General features: G+C 37.9%; 1 long non-coding RNA gene across 1 annotated transcript; it reads right to left on the bottom strand.

Annotated features, from left to right (window-relative positions):
* Nucleotides 1-1,542: 1,542 nt before the first annotated feature.
* LOC134136418 (uncharacterized) lies at nucleotides 1,543-5,323 on the bottom strand. The gene is made up of 3 exons (XR_009957504.1): nucleotides 5,142-5,323; nucleotides 4,907-5,066; nucleotides 1,543-1,755 (listed from the first exon to the last, which is right to left on the bottom strand). It is a non-coding gene; the product is annotated as an uncharacterized LOC134136418 (long non-coding RNA).
* Nucleotides 5,324-9,865: the final 4,542 nt, after the last annotated feature.

Genomic DNA, 9,865 nt, shown 5'->3' with positions numbered 1-9,865 from the left:
ATGTATAACCTGAGCTATAAAGTACATTTTAATATCTCATTAAAATTCCATTTGGAGCACATATGGCATTTAAAAGTTCATTTGTTATCTTGACTGATGGCATTTCAGTGAACACTGATTCAGTTTAAAATCAGAATATAATCTTAGACCTAATGAAGCAGGCTGTGCAGACTGAACTTTTTGTTGCTTCCCACAAACTGCCACAATACTTTTGGCAAGGATTTTGCAAAACCCACCACAAGGGACAGATCAAACAAATCTTTAAAATATGTAGCCTGATAATAATTATATGTCTGAGATATAAAATAGATATTAAATGACTGATTACATTAAGAATACATTATTAATATATTAAATTGCCTCTGGGAGAAATGGCAGTACATCATATCGGGAGAAATGCTTCAGTTTGGCTCTGAGATAGAGGGAAGGTTAAGTGATGCTTTATGAGTGATGCAGCTTGAAAACGAGGTTGTGTGAACAATGTTAAAACATGCATTTCAGCAATTTACTGCAAAGGGGTAGCTAAATAAGAATGAAGATGTTTTAAATCTGTTGGGTGATAGATACTTGGAAAAGTAAAAGAAATCTTCTAATCAATAGCAGCTGAGCTTCCTGAGCCAGTCTTTTGTGAGTCCTGCATCCTATGAGTGTCTCCAAGAGGAGCTTCCGTAGCATTTAGAAAACTAGACTTGCCAGTTGCCTGAATTTCCACTATTTAGCTGGATGGTGTCCAGATAACCATGGACCCCATCTTTTCCAGACATCTATCTTGCATGGGATCATAGCTTGAGCTGCTTTTAGATTCAGCTTTAGGAATGTAGCATTTTGCTGCATCTTGGGAATAATGATCTGTGCTTGCACCTCAGGAGATGAACAAGGTCACTTCCAGCCCAGAAAGTTGGGAAATGCAGAGACAGTAGGCTCAATAAAATCCTTTTTGGACAATACCAAACCATCCCCCTCTCTGACAGCATGTACTAAGTACCTACTACACCACAAGCCAAATTTTTCCTTTCTCAAGTTAGCTTTTTACTTGTTTTTCCTTCCCCTGGCTTAAAGCCATTATACGTCTTATTTGAGGTTTTGATCTGTTCTCACTAGAGCTGCCGCATGATTATAGGAGTCTATGTGTTATTAAGACAGGCCGTGCAGAGGTCAGGGCAGCACATTAATGTCTGAGAGTGGGTTATGTGCTGCTCTCAGGCTCTCCAACATGGCATTTCTTCCCCCGCGCTTCCCTCCCACGTTTACTCTCAAGACCAGGCTTAGCTCACATTTCTTTTTAGAGAGCAGAACTTGAAGCCAGGTATTTTGCCACAAACATTTGCAGGCTTACAATCCAAGCAGTCGTAACTGAATGCTGTCTCTCACATGGAAAACAAATTCTGTACATGCTGTACATTCTTCAGCGCGAAATAAAATCCAGATGGCCTTTATTTTACAAAAAAAAAAGTGGGGCAAACAGATGAAGAGACAGAAGTCCTTTCTTACTCACATCTCTCTCTAAACCTTGCCAAAATAACCGACAGCATGCTCATGTGACTGGCCAAAAGGAGACAGTTACTGAATTATGAGATGACAATACAAGAAGAAATTTATTCTCTCTGAAAATGAAAGGATATTAGCAGATGAAAAGCAAGTAAGTGCAAGTGTTTATCATTTTGCAGTTCAACAGAGTCTTCAAAGCAGAGCTGGCGGGCTTGGGATGCAGAAGAGGCAGGTCTGACGAAGAGCAGAGGTTGCTGTCACAGGACACTGAAAGAAAAAGAAAGGAAAGAAAAGAAAATGGAGCAAAGTAATTTCAAATGGAAGATGCAGACATTCTAGTCTAAGCAAAGGCCGAAATGGAAACTGCATGGTTATCAAGGTTCTTTCTCAATTTATTTCAAAACAAAATTTGATCAAATTTCTGTCTAATTTTGCTTTGGAGAGAGACTTAGTAACTGATGATCTTCTGATGGCTCTCCTCCAGTCACAGCATCTTAAAGACCGAAAGGGAATAAATAAAAAATTTTACCCAATGACAGACTAAAATTCATTTAAAATTTTTAAATAAAATTCACTCATTTATGCAAGTAATAAATGATGATAGCCTTTTCTTCTCATTTTTCCACAATTCACAGAGAACTTTCTCAAAATACATTCTGAAATGCTTTTGTATAACTTTATATCTGTAGTTTGCTTCTGAGTCTATCCCCTTTTCCCTTTCTCCCATTTTACTGTTGACAGAGAGGAAAGTAATGGAAGAGCTGAGGAAGAAAATCTATACGTTTGAGCTGAAAAAACTTTTTTTTTTTTTAATCTTAACCTCATATAAATATTAGGAAAAAATACAAATTTCTGGTTTTGAAAAGTTCATTTTTAACCCCTCTCCCCATATGATTTTGTTCTTAATCTATTAACAGCTTTGAAGATGAGCCAAGTAATTAGTTCTCAGAAATTAACTTTGAGTAAGTATGTGAGTACTAACATTTTCATATAAGTAGGACAGCAGGAGAAAGGAAGGGAACCATATGTGCAGGTGAGATAGGAGAATTAAACATATGAGAAAACTGCCATGAATATTGACCACTGTTGTTATACTGCTTGCCATGTTCTCTCAGTCATTCTGAGTTTGCTCTAGATTAAATAGAGATACCAAAGTAACAACAACAACAAAGTAAAAATTTCCAAAACTATGTATATGTGTGGTTTAAAATATGTAACGCTGCCATTTGTTTACAATAACATTAATCTGCACTGAACCCCTTATGCCAGCAGATGAGACTCTCCTGAGCTATTTACTTCTAAATACTCTAAATACTCTTACTTGCTTTATAAATCTCTATGCAGCAAAATATATTGTCAGGGAGTCAGAGGAGAATCATAGAATCACAGAATGGGTAAGGTTGGAAGGGACCTCTGGAGATCATCTAGTCCAACCTCCCTGATCAACAGGGTCACCTAGAGCATGTTAGACAGGGTTGCATCCAGACAGGCCTTGAAGATCTCTGGAGAAGGAGACTCCACAACCTCTCTGGGCAACCTGTGCCAGTGCTCTGTCACTCTCACAGGGAAGAAATTCCCCCTCACATTCAGGCGGAACTTCCTGTGCTTCCGTTTCTGCCCATTGCCTCTTGTCCTGTCACATGGGACAACTGAAAAGAGTTTGTCCCCGTCCCCTTGACACCCTCTCTTCAGGTACTTATACATATTGATAAGATCCCCCCTCAGTCTTCTCTTCCCCAGGCTGAAGAGGCCCAGCTCTCGCAGCCGTTCCTCATAGGGCAGGTGCTCCAGCCCTCTGATCATCTTTGTAGCCCTACACTGGACTCTCTCCAGTAGCTCCATGTCTTTTTTGTACTGGGGAGCCCAGAACTGGACACGGTACTGGAGATGAGGCCTCCCCAGGGCTGAGTAGAGGGGCAGGATCACCTCCCTCGACCTGCTGGCAACACTCTTCCTAATAATCACTAGGTTTAGAGTCTGTAGAAATAAAACTGATACCTGAAATAAGACTGAATTTTTGGCATAAGGAGGAAGGAAGAATATGAGACAATATTATATATCAACATCTAGTAGTTCTTTTTGTATTATTCAGGGTGATTCATTGCTAGAATACTGTTCAGAGTTCTGACCATCAAAAAAGTGTTTAACAATTCAAATTAATTGATATTTTGAAGCCTGATAAATAACTGCTAATAGTTCCCAGCTGACTTCAAGACAGACACAATAGGGCTTCTTATTTAAATTACATAAAAAAGAATAATGCCAAATATAATGAATAGTATTTGAAATACTATTAATAAAAGTATTAGAAAATAATTCTGCCTTTGTGAAAAATATATCTCTTTCCCGCTGTTGCACTTGTGTATTTAAATGTAAGGCTTCAGTATACTGTATCTCATTCTGTCCTTTATTATATATAAACACATTCTTCCATAAGGTTTTTGTTTTTTGAGAACAGATTTCTCTGTCTCGATGGTGCAGCCATAAGTGATCGGACTGGGCTAGCGTTTATGTAAATACCATAAGTCTTATAGCCTGACGTAAAACATAAATACCAACAGTTTTTCAAGAACAATATTAAAAAATTGGGCTGCTGAATGAATGGATTTAATACCAGCACTTTTCAATTTTCCCTTTCATCACTAGAGACCATAACATGCGACTTTAAAGCTTTGGAAGACTGGCAGCTCAGAAACCTGACAGCAAATAAACCTGACAGTGAATAAACGACAAGCAGCGTTCTAGCTCTTAGAGTAATAGCTGACCCTCAGATATTGGTGAAACTGCAGTGCGTGTGCAGCAGAGCCTGTGGTGCTGGTATCAGCTTAAAGACTATCCATCCTTTGGATCCTGCATCCCGTAGATGTCCATTTCTCCTCCCTAGGCTCAGCTGGATCCAATAAGAGTGTCCAAACCTTTACTTCACTCAGCGCTGGCTGTGAGCTCCCTTTACCTGAGGGAGAAGCCCGGTTCCCAGTTAGCTAATAGCTTATTGTAAACACTGTAGGCTGTGCATCTTTGAGAGAGAATTACTTTCCTTCCAGCTTCTCCTTTGAGTTCATAAAATACACCACCGTGGTCTAGCCACTATAATAAAGGAGGGCTGCCCTGCCCTTTTTGATGAGTTAATGTTTTGTTTCATCCAAAGCATTGTAGTTTATCCCTATTTCTAAAATAAAATACAAGTTTAGAAGACTCTGTTTTACCCCCAAAATGCTTAACTGAAGCACTGAATCCAAAAAAAAAAAAAAAAAAAAAAAAAAAAACCCCCAAAAAAAACCCTAAGCATATTTTACTAGCCCTCTTTTTGGTGATTTCTAAAAACCAGCTTTGTTCTGCACGAATACCATTTTTGTAACTCATGCACATGTGTGCATATACACATGCATACATATCTAGAGATGTAAATGTAAATCACCTGCTTTTCAGCAAATACATTTCTTAGTCTTGCATTGATCCCTCGCTCAGACTCTGGAATTCACAGAGTTAATCCATCGTGGTGCCATGCTTTCTCATGCTGTGCTCCTACTGCTCAGCTCTCAGCGGGTGGCTGGCCCCCAATATTTGAAAGGCAAGACCTGCAATGAAAGAGAGATGTCCAGTAACAGCCTCCTGCAGTTTGAAGACGTTTCTGGCTTCTCCTGCCAAATTACCCGGCCTTGTACTCTGCAAGCATGTTGATGGACCTGCATCCATGTCACTGCTCTCGCCTGGGGTGAGCCAACATCAGATGCTGGAGGATGAAGCCTGTGATCATGCTGATAGCTCCGGGGCAGGTATGCAAGAGCGGGAGAGCTCAAGAGACAAGGACTAGTGTTTACTAGAGATCTGAGAGACCTCTTGCCTAAGGAAAACAACACAAGACTGTAGCTAAATGCCATCAAACAGCTAGAAATAGTTGCTTTTATTTGGGTCAGAGGTTGCCTATCTCTAAGTTGGCTGCTGGGAAAAAGAAAATAAAAACAAGAGCTGTGAGTCACAAGTTGCTGAGGGAGGGGATGCTGGAGAGGACTGTAATGAATTCCTCTGGCAAGACTGTGCTGCCGACACACTCACAGCTAAACTCCTGGGCTGTTGTCTGATGAAGGCAATGACTGCTAATATTTCCATGTCCAGATATTTATTTAGCCAATATGAGTAAACCAATGTAAGCTCAAACAAACCATTGTACTATTTTGTACACTCAGACCGGAAAGATTATCAAGGCAAACAACACTGAAATGATCTGATTTCATACTCCCTAATGAGTTTGCCAACTGCATGCTCTCAGATATGTCTCACATGCACCCAGCAGTATCCTAATAATGAATGAGCAATCTTTCACTCAGGGACAGATCTCTAAAAAAAAGCTGTAGGCTGCTTAGAAATGGAATTCTCTCAGCACTCAGTCCCAGTTTCTGCTCCATAAGGCTGGCTGCTTTGTTTCTTCCTAATCTTGGGACCCTAATTCCCAACAACGGTCTTCTTTTCCATCTTAATGTCTTCAGATGCCTAAAAAGTTGTTTTTGGAGATCTGCAAGTGCTCCTTGGTTTTGACAAGGCTGGACAAAAAAGTACTTAATTTATACCAGCATTTTTCTAGATGTGCAAATAGCAGTCCTCAGAAGTCCTCCTACCTCTCCCAGTAGATGCCCTCAAACTACTTCTCACACCTACATTGATGTAGGGAAGAAAATAGCTCAGAATATTACTGCTTTATTTTTAACTAGGGGGAAGGAAATGGTTGTACATTAGCCTAATAGCTAGGGCACTCATCTGGCATGTGAAACAGCCAGACTTATTTCTTTTCTCTGCTTGAAAATATCCAATCTCCAAAATATCCCCATCTCCAATGGCAGTACAGGATGGCCCAACCTGTAAACTATGGATGATGCAGGCAATTCTTAAACTTCTTGTTGAACCCATATTACAGCTAAAAATTAGCTATCTTAATTTTCTGTGTCATTTTCATGATTTTTTGCTTGTTAATTATTTATATGATTTATTAAAATTCCCTTTCTTAACCACAAAATCTTACAAGAATTAGTTGGTTAAGGACGTACAGAAGACAAATATTAAAGCAATACAAGTAGAGCTGGAGCAAATTCTTATTTTACGTAAGCCAGAAACTGATTTATCTTTTGAATAAGTATCTGCCTGAAGTTTATTTGTATATATTAATTGTGTTACCCATTCTGTTCTCGTGTACCCAAATTCCATGTTTTCAAGAACATTGCTTACTCATCTTCCACTCAAGTCGATCTATTTCTGCTACAGCTTCTTTTGCTAAATGTAGTATGCCAGACAAGGACACACCATTGATTTATACAACATTATCATTAATTTGATAACATTTCTGTACTTCTATTTGTAATATTTTTGTAAGTTGCTTGTTTTTATTAATAGAGTTATGTCTTCAGCACAGATATTTACTGGAGCATCCTTTCTGACTGATAAGATAATTCTGTGGGTGAATAAGGTTATTTTGGATCTCTGAAGTCTATATGAATACTTCTCTGCATTCTTTCTTCAATACTTTATCATGTATTTATTTATCCATCCTGAAAAGTTAGTTTGATACAACAATATCAGGTTTCTCTAGCATTCTACAAAGACATTTGTGTTGTCTGGCAAAGGTATTATTTGATATCACTGGGAGGAGCTATCTGTTCCATGTAATCTTTTTTTTTCCTGAAAGGTTATATTTTGGTGACTAAATATGTTTTAAGGAGCCAGAAAACAGTCTTGAAATTTTGGGCCCCTAAGTTTTATGATTAATTTCAAGTAAGGAATGAGATTTTTGAAGTCTCATCTGAAGTCCACAGAAGTTAATGGGTAGAGTGGGCCAACAGGTAATAGGCTACTAGGACAAACAATCTAGGGAAAAACACTGTATAACTCCAGGTAAATAAATTCTCATCTCTGTATTAGTGTTCTCCTTCCTATCTATGGCCCATCTCATTTAGACTGTAAGTTTTACAGATGTTTAAACAGGACTCACTTCACTGCATATTAACCTTCTAAAAGCTAGGAATCTCATTTCAGTCAGTTGTGCCATCTCCTTGTACATTTAGTTAAGAGAGAAAAACACTTTTAGAAGATAATTCATGCCACTTGTCTAAGACTTAGCTCCATTCTGAAGGTGCGACGAGCCCAGACCAAAAATCTAGCCTGTAATTACAGATGTATTTATTAAACAGAATCAAAATGGAGGACATTTATTTAACTCCTATGTTCTTTAACTTCCGTCAATGTCTCACTAGATCTTTCTAACCTAATGAGATGGCTTTTCAGCTCATATTTCCTGCATACCCCTAAGAGTTGAGATGATAATCAATTTTTCATAGAATTGTCGTCAATAATACACTTTAGAGTATCAGTAAGCTAAAAAGTTGGGTTTGTAGGTGCCTTAAGACTCAATTCAAAGCAGGAAGGCTCTGCTGCAGTGATTTTTGCCTACATGTTTTGCTACTACAGATGATTTCACTCTAACCTCAGCTATGCTGGACTGGTTGGAGTGGTGAGACAGAGTGGAGTTTGTCTTACTTCACTGCCATACCCACACATAAGTGTGAGGTGCACTACTATATAAGCTTGAGTATATTCATGTTGCAAATTATCTTTTTAGGGAATCTAGAATCACAACTGAAAAATGACACATCTAACATTTCTGCATAGCAGCCTGAGCATCCCTGAATGCCTCTGTCAGCAGTCATCTTATCAGAACGCTGAGTTCAGCTGTTACAGGCTTTCGTTTTCACTTGGGGAAAAATCTGTCTTGTGAAATAATTGTCAAATGTTCTTGAAAAAACATGAAAAAGAAGAGTTAAATATTCATAATTTATATGCTAAAATTCACATTTTTTTTTATGGTCTGTGAATATTGATTTCTGAGACACATATGACACCAAACTGAAAGAGGAGCTTAGTTTTAGAGGAGACAAAGAATCTGACATAGCGGTTTTACTTTTGTTCCTCCTGTCCTTTTCTTAGGTGGGTTAGTACCTTTTGTCTTTTCTACCCTGTAGCATTTAACCTCTTTCTACAGGACAGCTGCATCTCACCACTCACTGCACACTCGTGGCTCATTAAGTGAGAACCTCTTCCTCTTCAGAATGTTTTAAATCTATTAATTATTTTCTAAAGGACCTTCAGTAATTGTAATTCACTGTTAAATGCATAAATTTGGATTCTATGTATTTGCATTTGTTCTTTTAGTTGTTTATAACAGGATCCTAATAAAGAGTGAAATACTATATTAAAATGCCATTCAATGGGGTTTTTGAGCCCCAGAGAACTTCAGTTTGCAAGGAAACAACAGCCAGCTGCAAGTGAGGATATTTCCCCAACCTGTTATCTTCCAGTGGATGTAACATACTTCCTAGTACTAGATCATGTCTAAGAGAGACTATACTGAGCTTAGCATTTTCAGCTTAGCTACCATAAAAGCAAATTCTGTTTTGACTACATCACAGAACTTCTAAATCAAGAAAACTTATGGCTAGTGCATCCCTCAGGTAGGTCAGCAGAAACATAAGCTTCTATTTGTGAAAGATATATTTGTGTGCTTCTCTCTCTGAAGGTTGCAAAGTTAGTCTCTAGGCACTATTATGACCTATTTATTCTTCATATATCACAGCAGAATATTTTATAGTGAGAAAAAGACTTCACAAGGTAGCAAAAATATCTTTTTCAAATATATTCTGTGGATTCACATATGTAGGGATGGATATATACTTTTCTCCTTTCTGTTCTACATCTTATGCTAAACTCCCTGACATTCATATTTGCACATTACATTAGTAAATTAAATATCTTTTATGATTTAAATAGTAGGCAAAATTTTCACGTAAAAAAATTTTAGATTCAAGTATGTAGAGTACACAAAAACCACACAATTATTTTTAGGTTAACTGACTCAAATGTTCACCAAATCACACACATTTGGAGATCTCAGGAGATACTGCTTCTTTTTCTAAAACAACAGACAATATTTTCAGTTTGAATAAACTGGTATAGCTCCAGTAAGCTAGCAGAGCATTGCTAAGTAATACTGGTAGGATGTAAGTTAGGGCCTAAAGACTGTTTTCAGTGCCAGAGGAGCTTATTATTACTCATTATTAGCCAGATTTTTAGGAAGATAAAATACCAAGACTAATCTCATTTCTGCTTTCATTAGGTAAGTATCTACCTTTATTCATTTTGAATATATAGATTACATAGGCCATCTGTTAGTATTACAAAAGTACAGTGTAATGATTTCTTAATTATTATGTGTCCAGCACTGATTCTCATGCTCTTCAGGAGTGCTGTTACAGATCAAGCAGTTTTGGAGGGTTCAACCAAAGCCTTATGGTAATTCCATAGAGTCAGGGCTTCCTCTTGGCCATTTTCTGGT

This window comes from Rhea pennata, chromosome 1, assembly GCF_028389875.1.
Source record: "Rhea pennata isolate bPtePen1 chromosome 1, bPtePen1.pri, whole genome shotgun sequence".
Classification (NCBI taxonomy): domain Eukaryota; kingdom Metazoa; phylum Chordata; class Aves; order Rheiformes; family Rheidae; genus Rhea; species Rhea pennata.
Note: the sequence above shows the minus strand (reverse complement) of the source record. Positions and strands in the feature narration are given on the sequence as shown.